At 37.9% G+C, this 26,249-nt stretch overlaps 1 pseudogene; it reads right to left on the bottom strand.

Moving 5' to 3' along the window:
• Positions 1-10,922: 10,922 nt before the first annotated feature.
• On the bottom strand, positions 10,923-25,504 carry LOC129619547 (SREBP regulating gene protein-like; annotated as a pseudogene).
• Positions 25,505-26,249: the final 745 nt, after the last annotated feature.

The raw sequence follows: 26,249 nt of genomic DNA, 5'->3' as shown, positions 1-26,249 counted from the left end.
ATAAAATAAGATTATAAAGGGGTTGTGAAAAGGATTTTCATGTTTCTTGCTTGGTAGAGTGAGATAGTAAAAGAGGATAATTATTAACACATCCTTCATTTGGGATTTTTGCTAATTCTGAGACTATCAGATATCTGTTAAAAATGAGAGTTAATATTCAGAAGTTTGGTCAATTCGATTTAACCCCGTTATTAAATATCCTCCTGCAGAAAAATGGCATTTTCCTACATTTTTAACAATATACTTTTTTAACATTTTAGCATATCTGAAGTTGGGATTTGCCTTAAAAGTGTTTGGTGAACTTATCCTCTTATTATCTGAGTGGTACATCTTATATCTGATTGCTTCTCAGAATCTAAAAAAAAAAAAACAAAACATAAATAAGAGCCAAATAATTTTTTTGAAATATGATTACTATTATTATAAGACTTAACTTTCATTTTAAATGATAACACGGTTAGAGGATGTATTGATGATTTTGTTCGTGACACCGATTGAATCGCTGTATCTCACTGTCCACACTGTTGGCTGAACCCAGGGTAGCCAAGGAACAAGCTAAGAGACTGGAAGGAGACTCAAAGAGCCATTGGAACTGCAGACAGAGCATCTGTAGTATAATACAACATAACCACACACAACGCTTCGGAGCTTTTCCAGGTGAAACTTATAGAGACTTATCACACCAAGTACCCCCTGACGAAGTGAGTACCTCCTGACGCGCTGGCACAGTGCTATAGTGATCTCAGCTGCTGCATAAATCTCGTGTCGCACATGTGCAGTGCTATGAATGATCTCAGCTGTTACATAGTCATTATCTACAAAATGTGGAGCAAGAGAGCCTGAACATGCCAACTTGGCTAATTGGCTCTCTCCCTACAGAGCAACAATTAAGTGTCATAAAATTTTTATATTTTAAATCTTTAGTGATTGAGAATCAAGTAAGATTCTCAATAAAAAGACTGTAATAACATACATATCTTAAGAATGAAACAGTGCATATCTGTGCAATGAACACTGAGTTTTACAAAAGGATTAAATGTGCCATCTTTTTTGTTTTATTAACTTACATTATAATAGAAAGTAAAAGTAATTTAAGTAAGATGCATTAAGCAATTTCTTATATCCATCAACAATTTCATTACTATGGACTAATCTGGCATTTAAATATTAGGCTAAAGAATTGGTATTGTTATGAAAATGGAATAGTCCACAGTAAATTTCAATATTATGTTCTTGATGACTTTAGTAGATCAAGAATGGAGTGTAAAAAATCAGAAATGCCTTTGTCTTCATTTGTAGAAAATGGAAATCAATATACTGATTGGATTTTGCCTGAACTTTCACCATCTAAATTAAAAATACTACTTGGATGGAAAGTTTGAATCTTTATCTACATCTGGAGTCAATTCTAGGAAAAATAGCAGTTGGCTGATTCAATATTTCATGTCTACTTCTGTCTCCTCCAAGCATCTTATCCACATTTGCTTGCTTTTCTAGGGAGAATACATATTATAAGGAATAGAGCATGCTCTTTACAGTCTTGAAAGACCTTAAAAATCCCAACTTTTTAGGGGGCTGATATATAACTAACTTTGGGAAAGTTACCCTCTGAAACTGCTCATTTGTAAAGTACCAACATGGATAACCTCTTAGGTTTGTTTTAATAACTAAATATTACAGAAATATTATTGTGTGTATGTCAGATACACAATAAACATTAGGATTTCCCTGCTGCTGCTGCTGCTAAGTCGCTTCAGTCATATCTGACTCTGTGCGACCCCATAGACGGCAGCCCATAAGGCTCCCCAGTCCCTGGGATTCTCCAGGCAAGAACACTGGAGTGGGTAGCATTTCCCTACCTTGGATAATATTAAATTAGCTACTGAACTTTTCGTATTTCATGTATTTATTTTCTTCTCCAAATAAACACAGTTGGGACCAGGTTTGACAGAGTCAGTATAGAAAAAATACAGCTTTTCTAATATAAAAACTGTTTTCTTTGCTGTATTTGTTAAATAGTCATAGTGGGTAGAAATGATCAATTTATTTTATTCATGTTGTAAGAAAGCACATGTCTAGAATTACTGTAAATAACCTTTAAAAATACTAGAATCTGTGCAGAAATTTACCTATACTGCATTTTTCTTTTCCTTAGATAGTTCCTATGATTTCAAAACTAAAATTTCATTCAAATTGAATTTAAAATGTATCAAAACAATAACCAATTAAAAGTTTTATAATTAGATAATCATGTGAATTTTATTTATTTCTATATTGATCACTTCTTGAATATTTGAGTCTTTTCCATCACACCTTCAGAATTCTTCCTTTACTGTTGATGAATCCTATAAACAGGGGACATGAAATGGATAATCAATGAATGCCAAGCTACAGGAGCCAGAGAAATACAAGAAAAGGGAAAAGAAAAGAAAGGGAAGGGAAAATAGAGAGGGGAATAAGAGAAAGAAATGTAGAATGAGGATGAGGAAGAGACAGAAAATGGAGGAGGAGTATATACATGGTGAAGCCATGTCCAGTAGTAAGCACCTCATATCAAGCTTTATACAATACATTTTAAAAGCAATTTTTGGTCTGCTATTTGATTAGGGCTCTTAAATGCAAGGCGATTGCAGATAGAGAATAAAAGTTGTCTGTAATTTTCTTCAATACATTTTAAAAGTAATTTTTGGTCTGCTATTTGATTAGGGCTCTTAAATGCAAGGCAATTGCAGATAGAGAATAAAAGTTGTCTGTAATTTTCTTTTAACATAAGACCTTTTAGCAGGTCTATAGTCAAGGAAGCATCCCCTCACAGAGATCTCAAATATTCCACTAAACCACAGCAACCTCACTCTCTCTACCCAACTCTGTATAGTACTTTCTTCTCTATGTAGTGCCTAGCACTGCCTGAAAAATTGATGAGTGGATATTGTTTTCTATCTCCCATTCTAGAAATTCCTATAAGTCCAGGGGTTTTGTCATTCATTTTTCATTGCATTATAGTGCATTGCATTATAGAATAGTGCTTGATACATATTAGCAACTTCATATGAATATAGTGAGTAAATGAGCTTAAGAGAGTGACCATCGCATAGTCCAGGGAAGAGGAAAAATAGTGTGAGACACAGAGCAGATCACTCAAACTAAGAAGAGTAAGAAACAGCAAAGTCTCAGTCATTCCCAGAAGTAAAAAACATATAAAAGAAAAAACAAACAAACAAAAAAACCCTTTATATATAAACAGAGGTCTTACCAAATTCTAGAGAGGGCGAACTATAAATTCATATTAAAACCCACTAGTAGGTCTTTAGAATGTGTTTTGCTATTTGTAATTATGCTTAGAATACTATGGTAATTAATATATAGTTTTCCATCTATAAAGTGGATCAGCCATTTCTTTTCTTTTTTTTTTTTCCCCCCTTTATTGAGATATAATTGACATACAATACTGAGAGTTTTGGACTTCCCTGGTGGCTCAGCTGGTAAAGAATCTGCCTGCAGTGGGGGGCACCTAGGTTCAATTCCTGGGTCAAGAAGATCCCCTGGAGCAAGGAATGGCTACCCACTCCAGTATTCTTGCCTGGAGAATTCTATGGACAGAGAAGCCTCATGTGCTACAGTCCATGAAGTTACAGAGAGTTGGACATGACTGAGTAACTTTTCCTCACTTTTACTGTGAGTTGTACAACATGTTGATTTAATACACATATATATTGCAAAATGATTACCACTATAGCATTTGTTAATATTTACATCATATCATATAACTACCATTTTTTTGTGGTGAGAATATTAAAGATCTACTGTCTTAGCAACTTTCAAGAACATAATACATAATTATAATCACTATACTATAATTAGATCCCTAGAACTTATAGCTGGAAGTTTGTACTTTGACCAATAATTACCTTCCCCCCACCGCCCACCTTCCAGTCCCTGGTAACCACCATGCCAGTCCCTTATATCTACTAGTTCAGCTGTTTAGGTTCCACATATAAGTGATACCATGCAATATGGGCCCTTCTCTCTTAGCCATTTCTAATGAATATCTTCTGTTGTATTTATAAAGACATGTAATAATTCTCTCATTCAGACATTGCTTAAAAATATATGTTTGAACTTGACTAAAACTTAACAGTTGTAGCTCTGGCGCCCAGAGCAGACAGATCTTTAAAACTGGTGCATTAGCAATACTTCCAATGGTGCAAACCAACACAGAGATAGTTTTGCCAGCTGATTGTGAATACCAACTTGATGGTCACAGAAAAGGAGTTGTTATTGTACCTTTCCCTTCATAAACCATGAGCTATAACAGAAACTGACATCAGAACCTATTCTAGAAGTCAAAACAAGAAAGAGAAATAGGGCTTTATATAGTTAATCTTTCTTATGCCTAATGGCTTCCTGGTGGCTCAGAGAGTAAAAAATCTGCCTGCAATGCAGGAGAACCAGGCTCAATCCCTGGGTCAGGAAGATCCCCTAGAGAAGGGGATCTACTACTCCAGTATTCTTGCCTGGAAAATCCTATGGACAGAGGAGACTGGTGGGCTATAGTCCATGGGGTTACAAAGTCAGACAAAACTGAGTGATTAACCTTTACTTTTACTTTCAACTATATGCCAAGCAAGAATTTAAGTATTCAAAATAACCATATGTTATTCTTATTAAGAATGGGGAGATAGGCTTAGAAATTTTAAATGGCCATCCAGGTTCACATAGAGAGTGATGAATCTGGGATTTAAACCCAAATACCATCAAAAGATCAGCTACAAAACTCACTCTTTGCAATATACTTCTCCAAAGTGCATAAACTTCGTTTCAAATATTTCACAACTAATTCTGTGTTAGTTTGTATTCTGTAATAGTAGTCATTTCTATTGCATAATCCTTTTTCTCAATGCAAGTATATGGATCTGTTTCTTCAAAGAAGGAATCTACTCCAAAAATACACTGAGCAAATTTTTAAAAGACAAAATGTAAATTCAAAGTATTATTTCTTGTCAATAAATTCATTGTAGAATATGGCACTAAAATCAGGCCTACACTATCTTTTCATACAGTTGATACAGTGACATAATGATATTATTGCACTGAATAAAAAGTGATACAGAAAAGGGAATTCATATTTATTTACATGAAGTTTTTTAGGTACACTGTATATTTTCTATTGTAGGCACAATTTTAAATAACATAAAGTAAGCTACAGATTCTCATTGGAAGTTGTTTCCCAAAATAGGCTTTTATTTTCTCAAAATAACAATGGTATTAATTAATTATTGAATTGTTGTTTAAACTGAACATCTTAATAAGACCAGTATATCCCTATAAAGTGCCATTTATCTCTCTGTATTTCCTTAAAGTACATTTTTTAAAAGGCTAGAAAATTTAACAAGTAGAGAAAAGATTCTTGACACTTGCACAGTTCCCGGTCCTTAGGTGACATAGTTCAGTGAAAAGACCACAAAAGCAATAAATTTTTCTTTAAAAAAGGATGAGGAGAATATTGGCCTGGACATGGAACAACAGACTGGTTCCAAATAGGAAAAGGAGTACATCAAGTCTGTATATTGTCACCCTGCTTATTTAACTTATATGCAGAGTACATCATGGGAAACGCTAGACTGGAAGAAGCATAAGCTGTAATCAAGATTGCCGGGAGAAATATCAACAACCTCGGATATGCAGATGACACCACCCTTATGGCAGAAAGTGAAGAGGAACTAAAAAGCCTCTTGAGGAAAGTGAAAGAGGAGAGTGAAAAAGTTGGCTTAAAGCTCAACATTCAGAAAACTAAGATCATGGCATCTGATCCCATCACTTCATGGGAAAGAGATGGGGAAACAGTGGAAACAGTGTCAGACTTTCTTTTTCTGGGCTCCAAAATCACTGCAGATGGTGATTGCAGCCATGAAATTAAAAGACGCTTACTCCTTGGAAGGAAAGTTATGACCAACCTAGATATTATATTCAAAAGCAGAGACATTACTTTGCCAACAAAGGTCCATCTAGTCAAGGCTATGGTTTTACCAGTGGTCATGTATGGATATGAGAGTTGGACTATAAAGAAAGCTGAGTGCCAAAGAATTGATGCTTCTGAACTGTAGTGTTGAAGATTCTTGAGAGTCCCTTGGACTGCAAGGAGATCCAACCAGTCCATCCTAAAGGAGATCAGTCCTGGGTGTACTTTGGAAGGACTGAAGTTAAAGCTGAAACTCCAATACTTTGGCCACCTCATGCTAAGAGTTGACTCATTGGTAAAGACCCTGATGCTGGGAGGGATTGGGGGCAGGAGGAGAAGGGGACGACAGAGGATGAGATGGCTGGATGGCATCACCAACACAATGGACATGAGTTTGAGTGAACTCTGGGAGTTGGTGATGGACAGGGAGGCCTGGCGTGCTGCAATTCATGGAGTCACAAATAGTTGGACACGACTGAGTGACTGAACTGATAGCAAATGTGATCTTTAGTAAGCCATCTGATTAGTCCAAGCCTCAATTTCTCCCCTCTGTAAAACAGATCGAGCAAACACCTGCATTGCTTTCTTCATCTATGTCAGCATCCATCCTCTTCCAAATTCCTCCTTTCTATACACAGAGAATTCTAACTAATAAAGTCCTACTAAAATGACCCCAAAATGCCAGTATCTGTTGGATCATCAAAAAAGTGAGTTCCAAAAATCATCTACTTCTGTTTTATTGACTATGACAAAACTTTTGACTATATGGATCACAACAAACTGTGGTAAATTCTTAAAGAGATTGGAATATCAGACCACCTGACCTACCTCCTGAGAAATCTGTATGCAGGTCAAGCTGCAACAGTCAGAACTGGACATGGAACAACAGACTGGTTCCAAATTGGGAAAGGAGGACATCAAGGCTGTATATTGTCACCTTGCTTATTTAACTTATATGCAGAGTGCATCATGAGAAATTCTGGGATGAAGCACAAGCTGGAATCAAGATTGACAGGAGAAATATCAATAACCTCAGATATGCAGATGACACCACACTTACAGTAGTAAGCGAAGAAGAACTAAAAAGCCTCTTGATGAAAGAGGAGAGTGAAAAACTAGGCTTAAAACTCAACATTCAGAAAACTAAGATCATGGCATCTGATCCCATCACTTCATGGCCATTAGATGGGGAAACAATGGAAACAGTGACAGACTTTATTTTTGAGGGGGCTCCAAAATCACTGCAGATGGTGACTGCAGCCATGAAATTAAAAGACACTTGCTTCTTGGAGGGGCTTCCCTGGTGGCTCAGAGGTTAAAGCGTCTGCCTCCAATGTGGGAAACCTGGGTTCGATCCCTGGGTCGGGAAGATCCCCTGGAGAAGGAAATGGTAACCCACTCCAGTATTCTTGCCTGGAGAATCCCATGGACGGAGAAGCCTGGTAGGCTACAGTCCATGAGGTAGCAAAGAGTCGGACACGACTGAGCTTCTTGGAAGAAAAGTAATGACTAACTGAAACAACATATTAAAAAGCAGAGACATTACTTTGCCAACAAAGGTTCATTTAGTCAAGGCTATGGGTTTTCCAGGTGTCATGTATGGATGTGAGAGTTGGATTATAGAGAAAGCTGAGTGCCAAAGAACTGATGCTTCTGAACTGTGGTGTTGGAGAGGACTCTTGAGATTCCCTTGGATTGCAAGGAGATCCAACCAGTCCACCTTAAAGGAAATCAGTCCTGAATATTCATTGGAAGGATTGATGCTGAATGTGAAACTCCAATTCTTTGGCCACCTGATGAGAAGAACTGACTCATCTGAAAAGACTCTGATGCTAGGAAAGACTGAAGAGGGGAAGAGAGGGGTGCAACAGAGGATGAGATGGTTGGATGGCATCACCGACTCAATGGACATGGGTTTGAGCAAGCTCCGGGAGTTGGTGATGGACAGGGAAGCCTTGCGTAATGCAGTCCATGGGGTGGCAAAGAGTCAGACATGACTGAGTGACTGAACTGAATTGAACTGAAATGCCTCCTTCTGTTTCTGTAGCATTAATCCAACATCATCTTTACCCCTTGAACTAAATTAACAGCTGTTTAACAGTGGAACTTCATACATTCTACTCTCTTAACCTAGAATAGAATAGAATTAAAGTATTTTTGTGTGTTTATTCCTTGACAGATATAAGCCCCCTGAAGAAAACAACAACAAAATGCCCCACCATATTTTATATAATTTAATATACCTTGACAGTCTCTAGGTACAAAAGAAGTACTACTTTAATTATAGCCTCGTGGTAGTAACTGTCAAAGGCATAATCAAATGCCAAAAACAATCATAAAACTACATCATATCACCATGCTTCTTTTTTCCTTGAAGGAATTTGATTCTGTTCTAAATGTCAGTGGTTCTCAATTGTTAGGGCATGTATATTTCAACCTCATAAATGGGAGGGTTTCTTTAATACCCTTACCAAAACCGATCTGTTAACTTAGAAACTTCTTTTTTTTTTTTTTTTTTTGGAATTGGGTCGGGGAGCAGGCTCTGATGCTTCTCAGGACTTGGGAATGGAGATCCAAAACGGAAGACCTCTAATGATACGGAATTGACAAATCACTGACCTGGTTTGAGAAAGGGTTGGAACAGAGAGATTACAGCAGAGATAGATGCTTATTAACTTCTGGGTCAGTTAACTGGGCATGTGCTTGGTCAATTAATGGTGTCTGACACTTTGTGACCCATAGACTGTAGCGCTCCGGTCTCCTCTGTCCATGGGATTCTTCAGGCAATATTATTGGAGTGGGGTGCCATTTACTACTCCAGGGGATCTTCCTGACCCAGGGATCGAACCCACATCTCTTACGTCTCCTGCATTGGCAGGTGGATTTTCTACCACAAGCGTCACACAGGAAGTCCTAACTGGGCATAATGTTGATGAAAACAAAATGAATAATTTCAAATTTTAAATGATTATACTGTAATTTGTATACTATTGACTATGTTTGGGGAAAGAATCAATCAATGCTCCCACCTTTTTGATTTATGGGAGCTCATCCAATTAACATTGAGCTTTTTTCCCCTTACTTCCCAGGTGGTGTCAGTAGTAAAGAACCTACCTGCCAATGCAGGAGGAGTAAGAAACACGGGTTCAATCCAGGGGTCAGGAAGATTCCCTGGAGGAGGAAATGAAAACCTATTCCAGTATTCTTGCCTGAAGAATCCCATGGACAGAGAAGCCTGGTGGGCTACAGTCCATAGGGTTGCACAGAGTCAGACACAGAGTTTTTTTTCACTAATAATTAATAATAATAAACACTTCATTGAGATATTTTCTCCTCTCACTAATTCCAATGAATGTTCTCTTAAAATTGGCAGTTTTTTTTACAATAAAAATAAAGCAAAAAGTACAAAACAAACATCATTAAATTATTTTGTGGTTTCATATGGAAAAAATCAATAACCTCAGATATGCAGATGACACCACCCCAGTGGCAGAAAGTGAAGAGGAACTAAAGCGCCTCTAGATGAAGGTGAAAAGGAGAATGAAAAAGCTGGCTTAAAACTCAACATTCAAAAAACTAAGATCATGGCATCTGGTCTTATCATTTGTGGCAAATAGATAGGGTAAAAATGAAACAGTGACAGAATTTGTCTTCTTGGGCACCAAAATCACTGCAGATGGTGACCTCAGGCACAAAAGATGCTTGCTCCTTGGAGGAAAACCTATGACAAACATAGACAGTGTATTTAAAAGCAGAGACATCACTTTGCCAATAAAATCCATATAGTCAAAGCAATGAGTTTTCCAGTAGTCATGTGCTAAGCTGAGATTTGGACCATCAAGAAGGGTGAGCACTGAAGAATTGATGCTTTTGAACTGTGGTGCTGGAGCAGACTCTTGAGAGTCCTTTGGACTGCAAAGAGATCAAACCAGTCAATCCTAAAGAAAATCAACCCTAAATATTCATTGGAAGGACTGATGCTGATGCTGAAGCTGAAGATCCAATATTTTGGCCACTTGATGTGAAGAGCTGACTCATTGGAAAAGACCCTGATGCTGGGAAAGACTGAGGGCAGAAAGAGAAGTGGGTGACAGTGGCTGAGATGGTTTTGGATAGCGTCATCCACTCTATGGACATGAGTTCAAGCAAACTCAGGGAGATGGTGAAGGACAGGGAAGCCTGGTGTGCTGCAGTCCATGGGGTCACAAAGAGTTGGACACAACTGAGTGACTGAACAACAGTAAAATGGATCATGAGTCCTTTGTCCTTCCTTTGTCCTTTCTGCCTTTTGAAAGTTGGATTCAACAACAACAAAGAGAAAAATCCAAAAACATGTTTTCCCTGATTGTGTCACCCATTCCGTCTACCATGGAATCATATTGATTAAATCCGAGGAGCACAAAATACCTGGTTTCACTTTTGAAACTATGGTCATCATCAGGAGAAACATTTCTCATATGGGATGGGAGAGGAAGCTCAGGCAGTCACTAGTTTCCTTGAGACCTATGACCTGCTAGATCAGAATGGACTGAGTTCTTTCCTTTGGTCTTTCCTTTAAAAAAATAAATAAATAAATAACAATCTCCTTGAATATATTCAACTATCATGGCAAAACATTTTCCTACAGGAAACAGAATTTTCCCACCACGCCAAAGAAGTCCAATAAATAACTTTACACTGAAGGGCCTGGAGAGAACACACATGAGGGCCCACAGGTCCCTAAACAGCCACAGGCCTGAGGTGCCCAGAGAGCCAACGCCTCCGCCAGGTCACCCGTCATTTTGTCTTTCCAGCTGTTTCACAGAGCAAGTCCATCGGGTCAGCCTGGGAGCGAGTGAGGCCACAGAGCACAACTCAAGAAATGGTCGTGATCAAGTCTTCCGTCAAAGACCAGAGAAAGGCTTCAGGCTGCAAGTTCTTCAGCAGCTCATCCTCCCAGCGGGCCGAGTGTCCCGCCACAACATCACGCGGGGAAGAGCTCCGGAGGGCTCTCTCCATAGCAGTCTTTGCTATGGGATCCTATAGGATCCACGCTGCATGCTCTGGGATTATGCCCTGCGTTTAGCCAAACACATTTCAAAGAGATCTTCGACTGCCATGAAGAGGTTCTGGAATGCCACGGCTGCACGGCTAAGCAAGCGCTCCAGGAGGAGTTGCTTGTCGGGTTCCAGGCCGCAGGAGACACAGTACTCCTGGGCACTACAGCGGCCACTGGACGAGCAGCCGTCACAGCAGTACTGCTTCGTGCCAGGGACGTTGAGGTTCAGCAGCCATTCACCAGCAAATCTTTCCTCTCCCAAACCTAAGCTGAAAGTCGGAGACCCGTTCATCTGGAAGGAGGTGTTTCCCTTGAATGGAGTTCAGGCACTGGTTGCTGGGCTGACTGCTGTGGCCTGAGTTAAACTGCACTTTCCACGGGAGGCGGGGTTGATCGTGGTCTTGGACTTGGAGGAGATTCAGATCTCTCACTGCCCTCTCCTCCTGCTTGAAGGTGCTGGTGAGGAAGTAGACCAGCGAGAGCCCGAAGACCAGGATGAGCACCCACCTCTTCCGCGGGAGCCGGCGCCACCATTCACCTTGCTACCAGGTTCAACTTCCCGGCGTGGAGTGTGGCAGGCCCGGCGGCCCTCAGCCCAGCCAGCTCTTTGCTAGGCTTTTTTTTTTTTTTAATCACACTGACAATACTTTGACTTTTTTCACACTTGTTTAAAGGTGTGTCTCCTTCTATTATGCTATCAGCTTTCTGAGTAGAAGAATATATAACCAGTACCTGGCACACAACATAGTACATGGGATCCCATACCTGTTTTACTCCGGAGTACATAAATAAATTAAGGAAGAAAACTCAGATGTTTTTCTTCATTGTTCTTTCCAGGAATCACTTCTCTTGGATCATTCAGTGCATTTTCAGGCCTGTAATTAAGGTCATCTGACGAACACAATTTTGCTTAAATATACATCTTCCTCCTTTTTGACTTTATTTAGTAAAATATTCCACAACTTGGATAAGCATAATTTGATTCCTTTTCACAGTGTAAAGGTCTTGTGCTCTATACAACTCCCCATTCTTAACCTAATTATTTTATTATTATTTCAAGGAAAATAAATATAGGCATCCAAGCAGGAAAAATTAATTTCAAAATTTTAAATTTAGTAAATTCCCTGGTGGCTCAGATAGTAAAGAATCTTCCTGTAATGTGGGGATTTGGGTTCAGTGTTAGGGTGGGAAGATTCCTGGAGGAAATCATGGCAACCCACTCCAATATTCTTGCCTGGAGAATCCCATGGACAGAGGAGCCTGGTGGGCTACAATCCACAGGGTCACAAAGAGTCAGACATGAAGCAACTTAAGCACAGCACAATTAAATTTTTAATTAATGCTTCTTATTTACTTGTTATTCTATAAAAAATTGAAACTAATAGATGAATAAGTAGTTTTGAGCAAAAATGTTTATAAGCCAGTATTTTTTAATCCAGAAATTGTTTTTTCTTATATTTGAAGAAAAAAAGATAAGCATTCTCAGATATTAAAGATTAAGGAAATATTCTACAAGTAGGCTGAAGTTGAAAATGCTTATTAAATATGTACTGAATATTAAAACTGCTTAATTATGAAATTTAAAATAAATAATTTCTGTGAATATAATTATAAAATTATTCAAATGTTTTTAAAAATTGTGAGAAGACATAAATTGCAAAACCCAGTAATTTAATTAACAACTTCATTTGAGATGTGAGATTATACTAACACAAAGATGAGAAATGCAAGTGATAACATTCTCAAATTATAAATGAAATAAGAATCAGAATAATTGAAAGATTAGTACAACACTTTTTTCAAATACTTAAGGGTAGCAAAGAATAAAAATGAAATGTTAATTTATTTTACATTACTATTGGAAAACTTTCAAAGAGAAAGAAAAAAACTAGCTCATAAGATAAAAGACACAAAACACAGAGAACGTGAAAGGAGTATAAAAATTATGAGTAAGTTGATTTCAGTAAAAATCGATAAATCTGTTACCAAAATACATACAAGCATTTTCATTCTTCTCACAAAAGACTTGTGACTCTTAGGACTTGTAGGCTGGCCTCTCCATTAAAAAATAAAATAAAATCTAACCATGTGTTTTGTAAAACAGACAATCTAAAATAAGTTGTTTGGAAAGAGTCAAAGTAAAAGATTGAATGAGATATTTAAATTTTTTATATATGTATAGTATTTTATATTATTTTTATAAAATCTATAGCTACAACAGTGGTCAAACTTGATGGATAATTTAGCATTAAAACTGAACAAAAAAATAAAAGATTAAGAAACACAAGAAATAATAGTGAAAACAAAGCACAAGTACACAAAGTTGGTGAAAATAAATTAGAGTATGAAAAACTAACTATAAGGAAACTGTTGTTCAGTTGCTAAGTCATGTCCTGCTCTTTGCAGTCCCATAAACTGCAGCTCACCAGACTTCCCTGTCCTTCACTATCTCCCTGAGTTTGCCCAAACTCATGTCCAGTGATGCCATCCAACCATCTCATCCTCTGTTGTCCCCTTTTCTTCCTGCCCTTAATCTTTCCAAGTATCAGGGTCTTTTCTAATGAGTTGGCTCTTCACATCAGGTGGCTGAAGTATTGGAGCTTCTGTGTCAGTCCTTCCAATGACTATTCAGGGTTGACATCCTTCAGGATTGACTGGTTAGATCTCCTTGCAGTCTAAGGGACTCACAAGAGTCTCCTCCAACATCACAGTTCAGAAGCATCAATTCTTTGGCACTTAGCCTTCTTTATGGTCCAACTCTTACATTCATATATGACTACTGCAAAACCTATGGCTTTGACCACAGGGACGTTTGTCAGAAAAGTGAGGTCTCTGTTTTTTAATATGCTCTCTATGTTTCTTATAGCTTTCCTTCCAAGGAGAGTCTTTTAATGTCCTGGCTGCAGTCTCAGTCCAGAGTGATTTTGGAGACCTAGAAAATAAAACCTGTCACTGTTGCCACTTTTCCCCTATCTGTTTGGCATAAAGTAATGGGACTGGATGCCATGATCTTAGTTTTTTGAATGTTGAGTTTTAAGTCAACTTTTTTACTCTCGTCTTTCACCCTGATTCAGAGGCTCTTTAGTTCCTCTTTGCTTTCTGTAATTAGAGTGCTATCATCTGCATATCTGAGGTTGCTGATATTTCTCCTGGCAATCTTGATTCCAGCTTGTGAGTCATCCAGCCCAGCATTTCACATTATATACTCTGCATAGAAGTTAAATAAGCATGTTGACAATATACAGCCTTGACGTACTTCTTTCCCAATTTTGAACCAATATGTGGTTCTATGTAAGGTTCTAACTCTTGCTTCTTGACCTGCATACAAGTTTCTCTGGAGACAAGTAAGGTGGTCCACTGTTCCCATCTCTGTAAGAATTTTCCGTAGTTTGTTGTGATCCATACAGTCAAAGGTTTTAGCAAGTAAATAAAGAAGTTTTTCTGGAATTCCCTTGCTTTTACTGTGATCCAGCAGATGTTCACAATTTGATCTCTGGTTTTTCTGCCTTTTCCAAATCCAGCTTGGAACTTCTTGGTTCACGTACTGCCTCAACCCTAGCTTGAAGGATTACCTTGCTGGCATGTGAAATGAGCACATTTGTATGGTAGTTTGAACTTTCTTTGGTATTGTCTTTCTTTGGGATTAAAATGAAAGCTACCCTTTTCCAGTGCTGCCTGTGGCCACTGCTAAGTTTTCCAAATTTGCTGATATATTGAGTGCAGCACTTTAAAATCATCATATTTTGGGATTTTTAAATAACTCAGCTGGAATTCCATGGAAACTAAATTTTCAAAAGAAAATCTTATGCAAAGAGTTTTGGAAGAAGTAGGAAATTGTCCTGCAATTATAGGATATTTAGAAAATAATTGTTAGAAAACAATTTATATAAAGGAATACATGATCAAAGATTTTCCCAAAAGCAAATGCATGGCTTTAAATATGTTTTTTATTAAAAATGCTAAGAACTAGATATTATATAAAACCTAGATAATATATCTTACATACAGAAAATAGAAGGAATAATAGAAGGAAATCAGAAATCATGTTCCAAATAAGTATATTTTGCTTAGTATATGAATAAAGTGCTGGAGAAGACACTCGAGAATCCCTTGGACTGCAAGGAGATCAAACCAGTCAATCCCAAAGGAAATCAACCCTGAATATTCATTGGGGTTGAATGCTGAAGTTGAAGCTCCAATAATTGGGTCACCTGATGCAAAGAGCTGACTCATTGGAAAAGACTCTGATGCTGGGAAAGATTGAGGATAGGAGGAGAAGTGGGTACAGAGGATGAGATGGTTGGATGGCATTACTGACTCACTGGGCATGAGTTTGAGCAAGCTCAGGGAGATAGTGAAGGACAGGGAAGCCTGGCATGCTGCAGTTCATGGGGTTGCAAAGAGTCAGACACAACTGAGCTACTAAACAACAGCAACAAAGTACTGTGAGGTTTTAGAGTGTAGTATATACAAGGCAAGGCTCTTATCTTCTAATATATTATATTAGAGTTTAAAGACGCTTCAAGATCATTCCAATAATGTTTTATCATCAATCATCCCTATGTTAAAAAAAAAAAACCTTCATAAACCTTGATGAAGACAGCAAATAAAATTATGCACTTTAAAAGAAAAGGATATAACATCTGAAATAATTGACACTACTACTCTACTTTCATTTCCAATCATAAACACAATTAGCTTTTCAGCACTTACTCTCAAGTTACCAAGCCATGATATGCAACACGCTGAACAGAATCTGTCAGACACTGAGTTGTCTGTTCATCCATGAGTAGATCTAGACTCTGGGTGTTTTGTATCCAGAAGTTCACCACTAGAGAGCTGAAACAGCAATAATAAATTAAGTTTTGACATAATGTGGCAAAGATATAGGACTATATCAAATTTAGAGGAGACTTGAGATGAACAGAAAAAAAAAATCTGATCATTCAGAAAACATGCTTTGACCTACACTGTAACAGAGGTTTCAAGATTAATTCTATAACTCCACAATGAATTCACTAACCATTTAAATACATTGTGTTCTGAAATTGCTGGATCATATGACAATTTTACCTTTAATTTTTTGAAGAATCTTCTGCCGGGAGCCGGCGAGAGACATTCCACTCCTGACAAAGGTCATGAGGAAGGAGGCTCGGCATACGCAAAGGTGGGATCGAGCCTCGGGAGTGCCCCCGGATATTCTCGAGCATCTACCCCCCAAAAACCAGAGTCTGCCTACTTTATTGCTTTGTGCTCTCACCTCTGACTTTACTGGGGGCTGTCCCCCACCACCATCTCACTCTCTCTGTCAAAGAGTTAACTTACAGCTCCAATTAATAAAGTTCCTGGGCAATTAGGAGTGTTTAAATCCAAACCCCTCAGATGGCTCTCTAACTCGCCTGACAAGTTTACCTGGACACCTACAGCTATGCATACGATTGTTTACAGTCTCCCAGCCTCCAGAGGCACGGGAAGCTTAAGATATTCAAATAGCTTAGAGCCTCTCAGAGAATTAGAAACTGTCAGAATAAAACTAGTAAAAGATTTCATTGATGAGCCAATGTTTGTTGCCAAGTTTTCACATCCCCTGAATTGTATCCTTGAATGTGCATTAATTAATATAGTTGGTATGTAGAAAAAATAAGTAGTGGCCTTGGTGTTAGTAACTTTAGACCCTTAAGGTAGTAAATTCTTTCCTTTGTAAACCCATTACACATCCACCCTATAGGAACGTAATCTTATCTTCGGAAGATGGCGCCAAACCTTAAAATAATTACTCTTAGAGAAAATAAGTCTTTGTTGATAAGTCCTTGTCAAGAGTCATAAAATGTTAATAGGCCTCTGGCCAGAAGATGATGTAAATCACCTAAACCATTTGTATACGATAAATCTGCAGGAAAGAAACCCTGGTTTTTGATAAGCATCAAAGACTGCTGACTTTGCATCCCCTATTGTCCTCTATGTGTAACTTAGGGTATAAAAGCCCCTGTTGAAAATAAAGCTATGGGCCTTGCTCACCAACGCTTGGTCTCCCCATGTCATTCTTCCCTTTAACTTCCAGCTGAGTGTCCATCTGGAGCCCGGATGTCCTCTGCGACCATTTATTTGCCTGGGCTTCTAAGACCCACTCGAGAAGGTGACTAAGGTGGGGCACCTTCCGCTATTCGAGAAGGCGTCTGCGGCCTCCGTGGTCAGAGCTAACCTGGTGTCACGGGTTATATTGATTTTCCGCGTAAACCAAGCCACTCAGCTTCTTTTCTCCACTGAATTTTCCTACTGAGCTATCCTCATTCTATTACTCTTTATTATCTCTAATTAACATTTGAATAGGTCGCCTAGCCGTCTCTCCTTCGAATACCCTGGATCAGCCGGGGCTGGACCTCGGCAATCTTCTTCCTATTTTCCATAGTAGCTGCACACATTTACAACCCAACCAACAGTGCATGAGGGTTCCTCTTCCTCACATCTTTGCCCACACTTGTCTTTTCTTATTTTGTAATAATAGCAATTTTATAATAGTTATTTTATAACTATTATATAATAGTTATAAATATAAATAATTTTACATGTTTTATAATCATATAATTTTTATAAGTATAATATAATTATTCTATAGCTTTTATAATAATAACTATTCTGACTAGGTGTATGGTGATATATCATTGTGGTTTCCTTTTTCATTTTCCTGATGATTAGTGATGTTGAGCATCTTTCCATGTGCCTGTTGGCCATTTATATGTCTTCATTGGAAAAATGTCTTTTCAATTTTTCAGCCCATTTTTCAACTGGCTTGTTTGATTTTTTTGATGTTGAGTTGTATAAGTTCACCTGAAGAAAACAAAAATTTGAAAAGATATATGCACTCTAATGTTCATTACAGCATCATATACAATAGCCAAGATATGGAAACAAATTGAGTGTCCATCAACAATGAATGGATAAAGAAAAATCTTATTTCTTGGAAATATATAATGGAATATTTCTCATCCATAAAACATAATATTCTGTCATTTAAGACAAATGGATGAATCTAAAGGATTTTATGCCAAGTGAAATAAATCAGAAATACAAATGCCATAAGATCTCACTTATATGTGGAATCTAGAAAGCAAAACAAAACAACAGAAAAATAGACTCATAGAAAGAGAAAACAAATGGGTAGTTGGCAGAGGGGAGTGAGGTGGGGAGACTGGTGAAATAGGTGGAGAAGATTAAAAAGTACAAATCTTTAGTTATAGAATAAACAACCCATGGGGATGTAACACAGAGCTTAAGGAATATGGTTGATAACGTTGTAATAACTTTGTATGGAGACAGATGGTTACCAGCTTTCACATGGTGATCATTTCATAATGTAAGGTCAAATTACCTTATTGTGCAATTAAATATGTACAACATAATATTACAGTATAAATAAATAAATGTGTCATGTTCTAACCTCTTTTTAAATTTAAATTTATTTTTAATTGAGGATAATTTACAATATTTTACTGGTTTCTGCCATATTTCAACATGATTTAGCAATAGGTATATGTATGTTCCCTCCCTCTTATAACGTCTGATTTTTAGTTTTAATTTCTAAATTTTAATTTAATTAATGAAGAAATACTAAACATATGAATGCATTCTTATACATTTCACATTTTCCATCCATGAGGCTTTTGGGTTTCTCTAGGTTCTGTAAATCATATGTAATATATGAGGGAAGTATGTAGACGCCAAACCTCTGTCTGCAAAGACAACTTTTTCAGAAGATGGAAACAGAAACAGAGCTTGCTAAAAAGTTTCCAGGCCTGGAAGTCCAAGGAGTTGGGTTGAAATTTGACCTCTGTAGAACTGAGACTATGGGGTAATATTTAAAAGCAAACTGTGGGCTTTAAATAACATTTCACATGCTGGCTGTAGAACGCGGAAACAACTTCTGGGTGTCCAGGACATCTGAAGTCTTTAACAAATGGTAACTCGCAAATCAAGTCAGATGTGGGACCAGACCAAGAATAAAAATATGACACTGCACTGTTATGGAAAGGAGTGAAATTTTAAGTCTTTAATTTATTGAAATTAGGGTTTTTTTGTTTTGTTTTGTTTTTAGTTTTAGAAACGTACACACTATAAGCGCAGGATATTACTTGTTATTTTTTCCTCCAAAGTGAGGTCCTTTTACGTTTCAAGGGCATAGATAATAAATTTATTTTTTTAAAACTTTTTAAAACTCATGTTCTGAATAAGTACATTTTGCTTAATATAGAAGTAAAGAACTATCAGGTTTTAGAGCGTGGTATGTACAAGGCCGGAGAAGGCAATGGCACCCCACTCCAGTACTCTTGCCTGGAAAATCCCATGGAGGAGCCTGGAAGGCTGCAGTACATGGGGTCACTGAGGATCGGACACGACTGAGCGACTTCACTTTCACTTTTCATTTTCATGCATTGGAGAAGGAAATGGCAACCCACTCCAGTGTTCTTGCCTGGAGAATCCCAGGGACGGGGCATCCTGGTGGGCTGCCGTCCATGGGGTCGCACAGAGTCGGACACGACTGAAGTGACTCAGCATGTACAAGGCAACTTTCTTATATTCAACCTTACTTTAACTCATCTCTTTCATTACCCTGTCCCACCTGTAAAGACAAAGTTCACAGCTCCAGTAAATTTAATTAAGCTGCAAAAGGCACAACTGCTCCATTTTTACTCTTCTTCACTTCTATTAAATTATATTTGCATTTAAAGATATAAAAAATTAGAGCTGAAAGCAACCATAAAATCATCCCTATTGCCCTATGAGAGTTGGACCATAAAGAAGGCTGAGTGCCAAAGAATTGATGTTTTCTAATTGTGGTACTGGAGCAGACTCTTGAGAGTCCCTTGGACAGCAAAGAGATCAAACTAGCTAATCCTAAAGGAAATCAACCCTGAATATTCATTGGAAGGCCTGATGCTGAAGCTGAAACTCCAATACTTTGGCCACCTGACGTGAAGAGCCGACTCATTGGAAAAGACCCTGATGCTGGGAAAGATTGAGGACAGGAGAAGAAGGGGACAACAGAGGATGAGATGGTTGGATGGTATCACAGACTCAATGGACATGAGTTTGAGCAAACTGTGGGAGATAGTGAAAGACAGGGAAGTATAGTATGCTGCAGTCCATGGAGTCTCAGAGTCAGACATGACTAAGCACTGAACAACATCAATCCTTTGCCCTACGTGCTACCTGCATAGATGATTAATAGGGCAGGAGAAAAATCAAATGTGTTGATTACAAAGCTGCTTGAAAATACCACTGATTTTCCTTTTGCTTTGCTCACTGGTGATGCACATTTGTGGGAGAATTGAGCCTCTTCATTTCTGAGTCTCTGGCTCAGTGGGGAAGGTGAATGCAGTGAAGTCAGACTGGTCATTGACTCACCGGTCATTGCTGTAAAGCGACCAGTCTCAACACTGTATGGGGTTCACCCTGTTAGAGAATCTGCTGCAGGTTGCCTTACTGCAGGAAAGGTGCAGCAGCTTCACCCTGGACTCTTGGCTTCTCACCAAACATCTTTAGTGACCTGGTTTTTCTTGGTCTCAATTACAATCCCCTGGCCCAGGGACTCTGATTCATCCAAAGAAAGAGATTGTATAATATTATGCACTGAATGCTTGTGTCCCCCCAGAATGCATGAAGCCCTAACCCCTAAATGTGATGACATTTGGAAATCTGGACTTTGGGAGATAATTAGGTTAAATAAAGACATGAAGGTAGGGCCCCAATGATGTGATTAGTGCCCTTACAGGAAGAGGAAGGTAAACCAGATCTCTCTCTCTCTCTTTCTTCCCCTCTCTCTAACCTCTATCTCTACCAAAAAGGACAGTGTAGGAAGGGGCTACTTGGTAAGCCAGAAAGAGAATTTCACCAGGAATTAAATCTACCAGCACCTTGATCTTGGACTTCCAGTTTCCATAACTGCAAGAAATATATGCCTTGTTGTTTAGTCCACTCAGTTTATTAGATTTTGTTCCAGTTGCCTGAACTAAGAACAGGCCTAGTGCCAGGCGAGAGTACTTTCCCTCATCAGGCTTGGATACCCTAAATGTCTCTTTTAATGCCTTGAATACTCAGAGGTGACCCTTTTTCTCCTCAGGACTATTAGGTGGGCCTGGCAGTCATTCTCCACATGCCCAGCTTATTACTCTTCTTAACCAAACCCCTCTAATCAGGATGATAGACACAAGTGTTTATATGATATGCAAACCAAGAAGATGAAAATAAGTCATAAGCTGTCACATCTATTAGTGTGGAGTATAACAGAATCATGCAGTTATAAAGCTGAGCTGTAGCTTGGAGATCACCACTATTGCTTATTCCATAACAGAAGAAAGTAAATCTCAATAAGGATAGCTTACCTAAATTCATATCATCAGGGTAGAAACCGGCCTAGGAATAATATTCTGTAAATATATTTTGCTCAGCTCATTTTATGCTTTAAACAACCATTTTTATTGTATAAAATGTCAGTAAAATGATTAGCTTAATTTTTTCAATTGCACAGATGTACATCCACCCTGGTCTCATTTCTTAGGGTTTGGAAACACTGATATTACCATGTGTATTTATTATTCTGCCCCATGCTGCAATTACAGCATGACAAATCAAAGCCATAATAGTAACCATGGCTTCTTGTTCTTTTAATTTAAGTTGTCATCTCCTAAACCAAATGTCTTCCACATAAACTGAAGCAAAAATCAGGCAGGCATGTTTACATGCACTTGAAGATGGAGAGATAAACAAGGCAAGTTGTGACTTAAGCAAAACACAGCCCACTGATAGAGACTGACAGCTGCAGGAAGTCTGTCAGAAGGAAATAAGTTGGGATAGTCTCTAAGGTGCTATAATCAGAAACCAAATTCTCACAATTGAGCAAAGGATGTAGGATCATTTCTTTGGGGAAGAATCAAGGAAGATTTCAGGCCAGAGGTTTCAAATGGTAATTAGAATTTAGAAGAAAAAAAGCAGAAGAAGGCATAAGAAAATAAAAGAAATGCTCTGAGAAGGAAGTGCCTAGAGGTGGACAAGGACAGTGAGCAGTGACCAGGTCAGCATTGCAGAGGGTCACGGAGAATGGATGGGGTGGTAGTTAGATCAACAACTGGGAAGGCAGGTCAGAGTCAGCCAGATCATGGAGGACTTATAATCACATGCTAAGGAGTTCATTTTAATTTCGTAAACAGGGGAGCCAAGAAAAATGATCCTTAGCAGAGTAATTATCAAGTCTCCATTAATTACAAAATCACAACAATGAAAGCAAACAAAGAGTAATAGCAAGCAATTTGCTGATAGTCTCCTTGCTGTTTAGGTAGACAGTCAGAATCTGAGTCCTCCAGTTTATCACCAGTTATCGGGGCAATCTTATCACCAGAGTTATCTTTTCATTGTGATCTGCTTAATCTTTTCAGAATCTGCTGATGTTTTCACTCTTTGGCTGCCAAGATTCTGGCTTGGGCTTGAGTCCTCCCTTAACAGCTCCTTGGCTGCCCTTCTCCATTCATCCATCACATGCTAAAAGTCCATCCAAAATCTGCAGTACATCTCACTTTTTCCATTTCTTGTCGCGCTCATGTTACATTGGCCTCTTGTACACCTGAAAATTAGATTCAAGCAATTTCTGGTTCTGATGTTTCAAACACTTCATGCCTTTGTGCTTACAGAGTGCCCTTCAGAGCCCTGGTTGCACCCTTCTTGTTGAGTCTGGATTTATGGAGTTTTCACCATGAAGATTCAGCCTATCAAAAAGAACAAAGGACTGCCTTGGACTTGTCTGTGAAGCTGAGTTAGAGAATGGCAGGCTGCTGAATAATATGCTGGATTATTCCCCAAATTGACTATTATATTACCTGCCTCCTCTCCCCATAAACATTTGTCATGAATCTTAAGCCAGCTTAACTAACTAGTTAAGTGTTCTGGTGGTAGCTTCTGAAAATAGCAAAATCTTTTAATTTCATGAAAATACAGCATTTAAGTGAAATGGCACCCCACTCCAGTACTCTTGCCTGGAAAATCCCATGGACGGAGGAGCCTGCTAGGCTGCAGTCCATGGGGTCGTGAAGAGTCGGACACGACTGAGCGACTTCACTTTCACTTTTCACTTTCATACATTGGAGAAGGAAATGGCAACCCATTCCAGTGTTCTTGCCTGGAGAATCCCAGGAATGGGGGAGCCTGGTGGACTGCCGTCTATGGGGTCACACAGAATCGGACACAACTGAAGCGACTTAGCAGTAGCAGCAGCAGCAAGTGAAATATGCAAATACCTGTTTTGATAGAGAAATTCCTATTTTTGAGGATAAATTCCTCTAGAAACTCACCTATTACTTCTCTCTCTCTCTCTCACTCTGTTTTTCTCTCTCTGCCCACCTACTTATCTTCCTATTTTTCATCTCTAACCATTTATCCCAAATGACTCCCTCAGCAATTCAATTGTTTTAAAGACCAGAGGACATTGCTTAGAGAAATAGGCCCATTTTAGAGATGAAAACTGAAATAAGTAAGCTGTATTTTAGATTTGCTTGTGAAGGTAATTACAAACCTACTATAAAAACTCAAAGCTCTCAGTCCAGCTGAGAAAGTTATAGCCCTGATTTATAAATTAGCTTGAAAGAGATGATGATTCTTTCTCCTGCCTTGGAAATAATCTTGGTTTCTGGCTAAGAAATCAATTACATCATATCAATTAACTCAAGGACAGAAAAACTTGTCTAAAACTTGGCTGGTCTAGCACTTAGAAAAAAAAATCCAGCTTTGACTCAAAGAACCTCTTATACAAATAAACTAGCCTCAGTAGCCACTACAGAATCCTATCATTTGCTTAAATATTCTTGTACTGAATTCTCAATTTAGTAAGTGCTACATAGGCACGACAGAGGATGAGATGGCTGGATAGCATCACAGACTCGATGGACGTGAGTCTCAGTGAACTCCGGGAGTTGATGATGGACAGGGAGGCCTGGCGTGCTTCGATTCATGGGGTCACAAAGAGTCGGACACGACTGAGCGACTGATCTGATCTGATCTGATCTGACATAGGCATGATAATTTAGTTTTGGGTACTGAGAGAAATATTTTCATTCAGATTAGAAAATAATTTCAGTTTGTCTGTATATAGGATGTTGTTACATATATATTGATAATTTTTGCTCTGTAATTTATTTTCATTTTTGCACAGATTTTTTCAATATTTTTAATTATAAATCTTGTCTTAATTTCTGAACATTATAAAAATAACTCAAGAACATTATTACATTTGCATTAAAATTGTATCAGTCATTCATTTTTTTATGGAAATTGTCAGAATTTTTGGCATTACCTTTACTAATAATAAGTGTGAAAATTATCAAGCACATGAATAATAAAAAAGAATAATAAAATGATTTATTATTTATGAAGTAAATTGGAGGTGACTTGTTTTATGTAAAGAGATATGGCTTTTGTATAAGGCAGACTGAAGCTTGACATATTTCAGGCTTAGTCAAGTTATTGCACATCTCTTCACATGAAATATGGGTTTCTGATTACAATGATGTTGTAAAAAAAAAAATAATGTTATGAATACAGCAGAAATTTCCTAGCTCAGGGATGGCTCATATTATGTGTTCAAAAATATTAGTATCCTTTCTTCTTTCCCAGAATATGCATCATTGCAGTAAAGCCTTTCATGTTAACCTTACAGTTTCACTAAGTGACCGTTCTTAGTTTCAGTAAGTTTGCAAAATTAATGATAGAAGAAGGAATCCGTTTACTTCTTTCTAATTGCAAAAGCATTTTGCCAATAGAGATCTAAAATGAGGAATGCTTTAAATTATACTATATTTTACTCAGCCAACTAGCACAGCATTTTATGGGGATGTAATCCTAATTTTACTTAAAACAAAAACTCCAGGTTGTTTTATTAAGCCAGAAGAAGCTATTGCCTATTTACATGTCTAGCATTTACTTGATTGAACATTAATGAGCTCTTATTTTTCTGAAGTATTTTATGTCGTGTTTCAAATCCATCTTGAGAACTCAACAAAAATGAAGATTTAATGTTAAACCTATGGCTAGACATCAAGGTAACTTACTAAAAAAAAAAGAAAAATTATAGAGGAGGTTAAAAGGGGAAAACAGAAGAGGAACAAACATAGACTGAGGAGATCAAGAGAAAAGTGAAATGAGTCAGAAGAAAATTAATTAAATATTGAATGTTCAGTTGTCTCACAAAGTTAGAGACAGGGGTTAATTCAAGCTCTAAATATATTGATGTAAATGTACCTATGTTACAATCCAGGTATGTAATTTCAAGAATCCACTAACGTGCTTTGAAAAAATACACATGTGAACAAGAAAAGTTTGTGTTTTATTAAAATGTGTTCATATTTGAACACAATCTGAGATAAATTCTAAGCACCAAAGACCTTCTTTACCTGATAATCACTCAAAGCAGTAGAAGATTTAGTGGCGACAGGAAGGTCTAACATAGTGGAGTAGGTATTATACATGTTCTTTTTTTAAAAAAATGCACACCTGTAATTTGTAATTAGATCTAAATTCCAAGTTAATTACTTATATGTCAACACACTTTATCTCTGACCTATAAAAATTTTTACTTTCTCACTAGACTGCCAACTTTTTGAGATAAAAGTCATTATAATTCTCTTGCTTTTCCTAGACAACTGTATACACTACTTAGCATAAACTGGCTAGTCCATTTATCATTAAGGAACCAAACTGAATGTGATGTGTCCACGACTGCAGTGCCATTCTCTTCCTGGGGCCTTAAAACCCTGCAGTAGTTAAGACCAGCACACAGAAATGGAGAGAGCAGCACTGAAACGTGTACACTACATTACCAAATGTAAAACAGAGACTTAATGGAAAGTTGCCCTGTAACACAAGGAGCTCAACCCGCGATGTTCAATGACAACCTAGAGGGCTGGGATGGGGTCGGGGGTGGGCAGCAGGTTCAAGAGGAAGGGGGCATATATATATATACACACTTATGGCTGATTCACACTGTTGTACAGCAGAAACCAACACAACATTGTAAAGCACTTATCCCCCAATTAGAAGTAAATTAAACACACACACTGAAACACACATACATACAAAGAAATCATGACATGAGTGCACCAGGCAGAAAAATATTTCAAAAATACTTGCTTCGGTTGCTTCAGTTGCATTATAGGAAACCATGAACACAAATAGAACAGTGAATCTTAGAGGGAACCGAATAATCTGCCATGT

Source organism: Bubalus kerabau, chromosome 9 (assembly GCF_029407905.1).
Source record: "Bubalus kerabau isolate K-KA32 ecotype Philippines breed swamp buffalo chromosome 9, PCC_UOA_SB_1v2, whole genome shotgun sequence".
Taxonomy (NCBI): Eukaryota; Metazoa; Chordata; class Mammalia; order Artiodactyla; family Bovidae; genus Bubalus; species Bubalus kerabau.
Note: the sequence above shows the minus strand (reverse complement) of the source record. Positions and strands in the feature narration are given on the sequence as shown.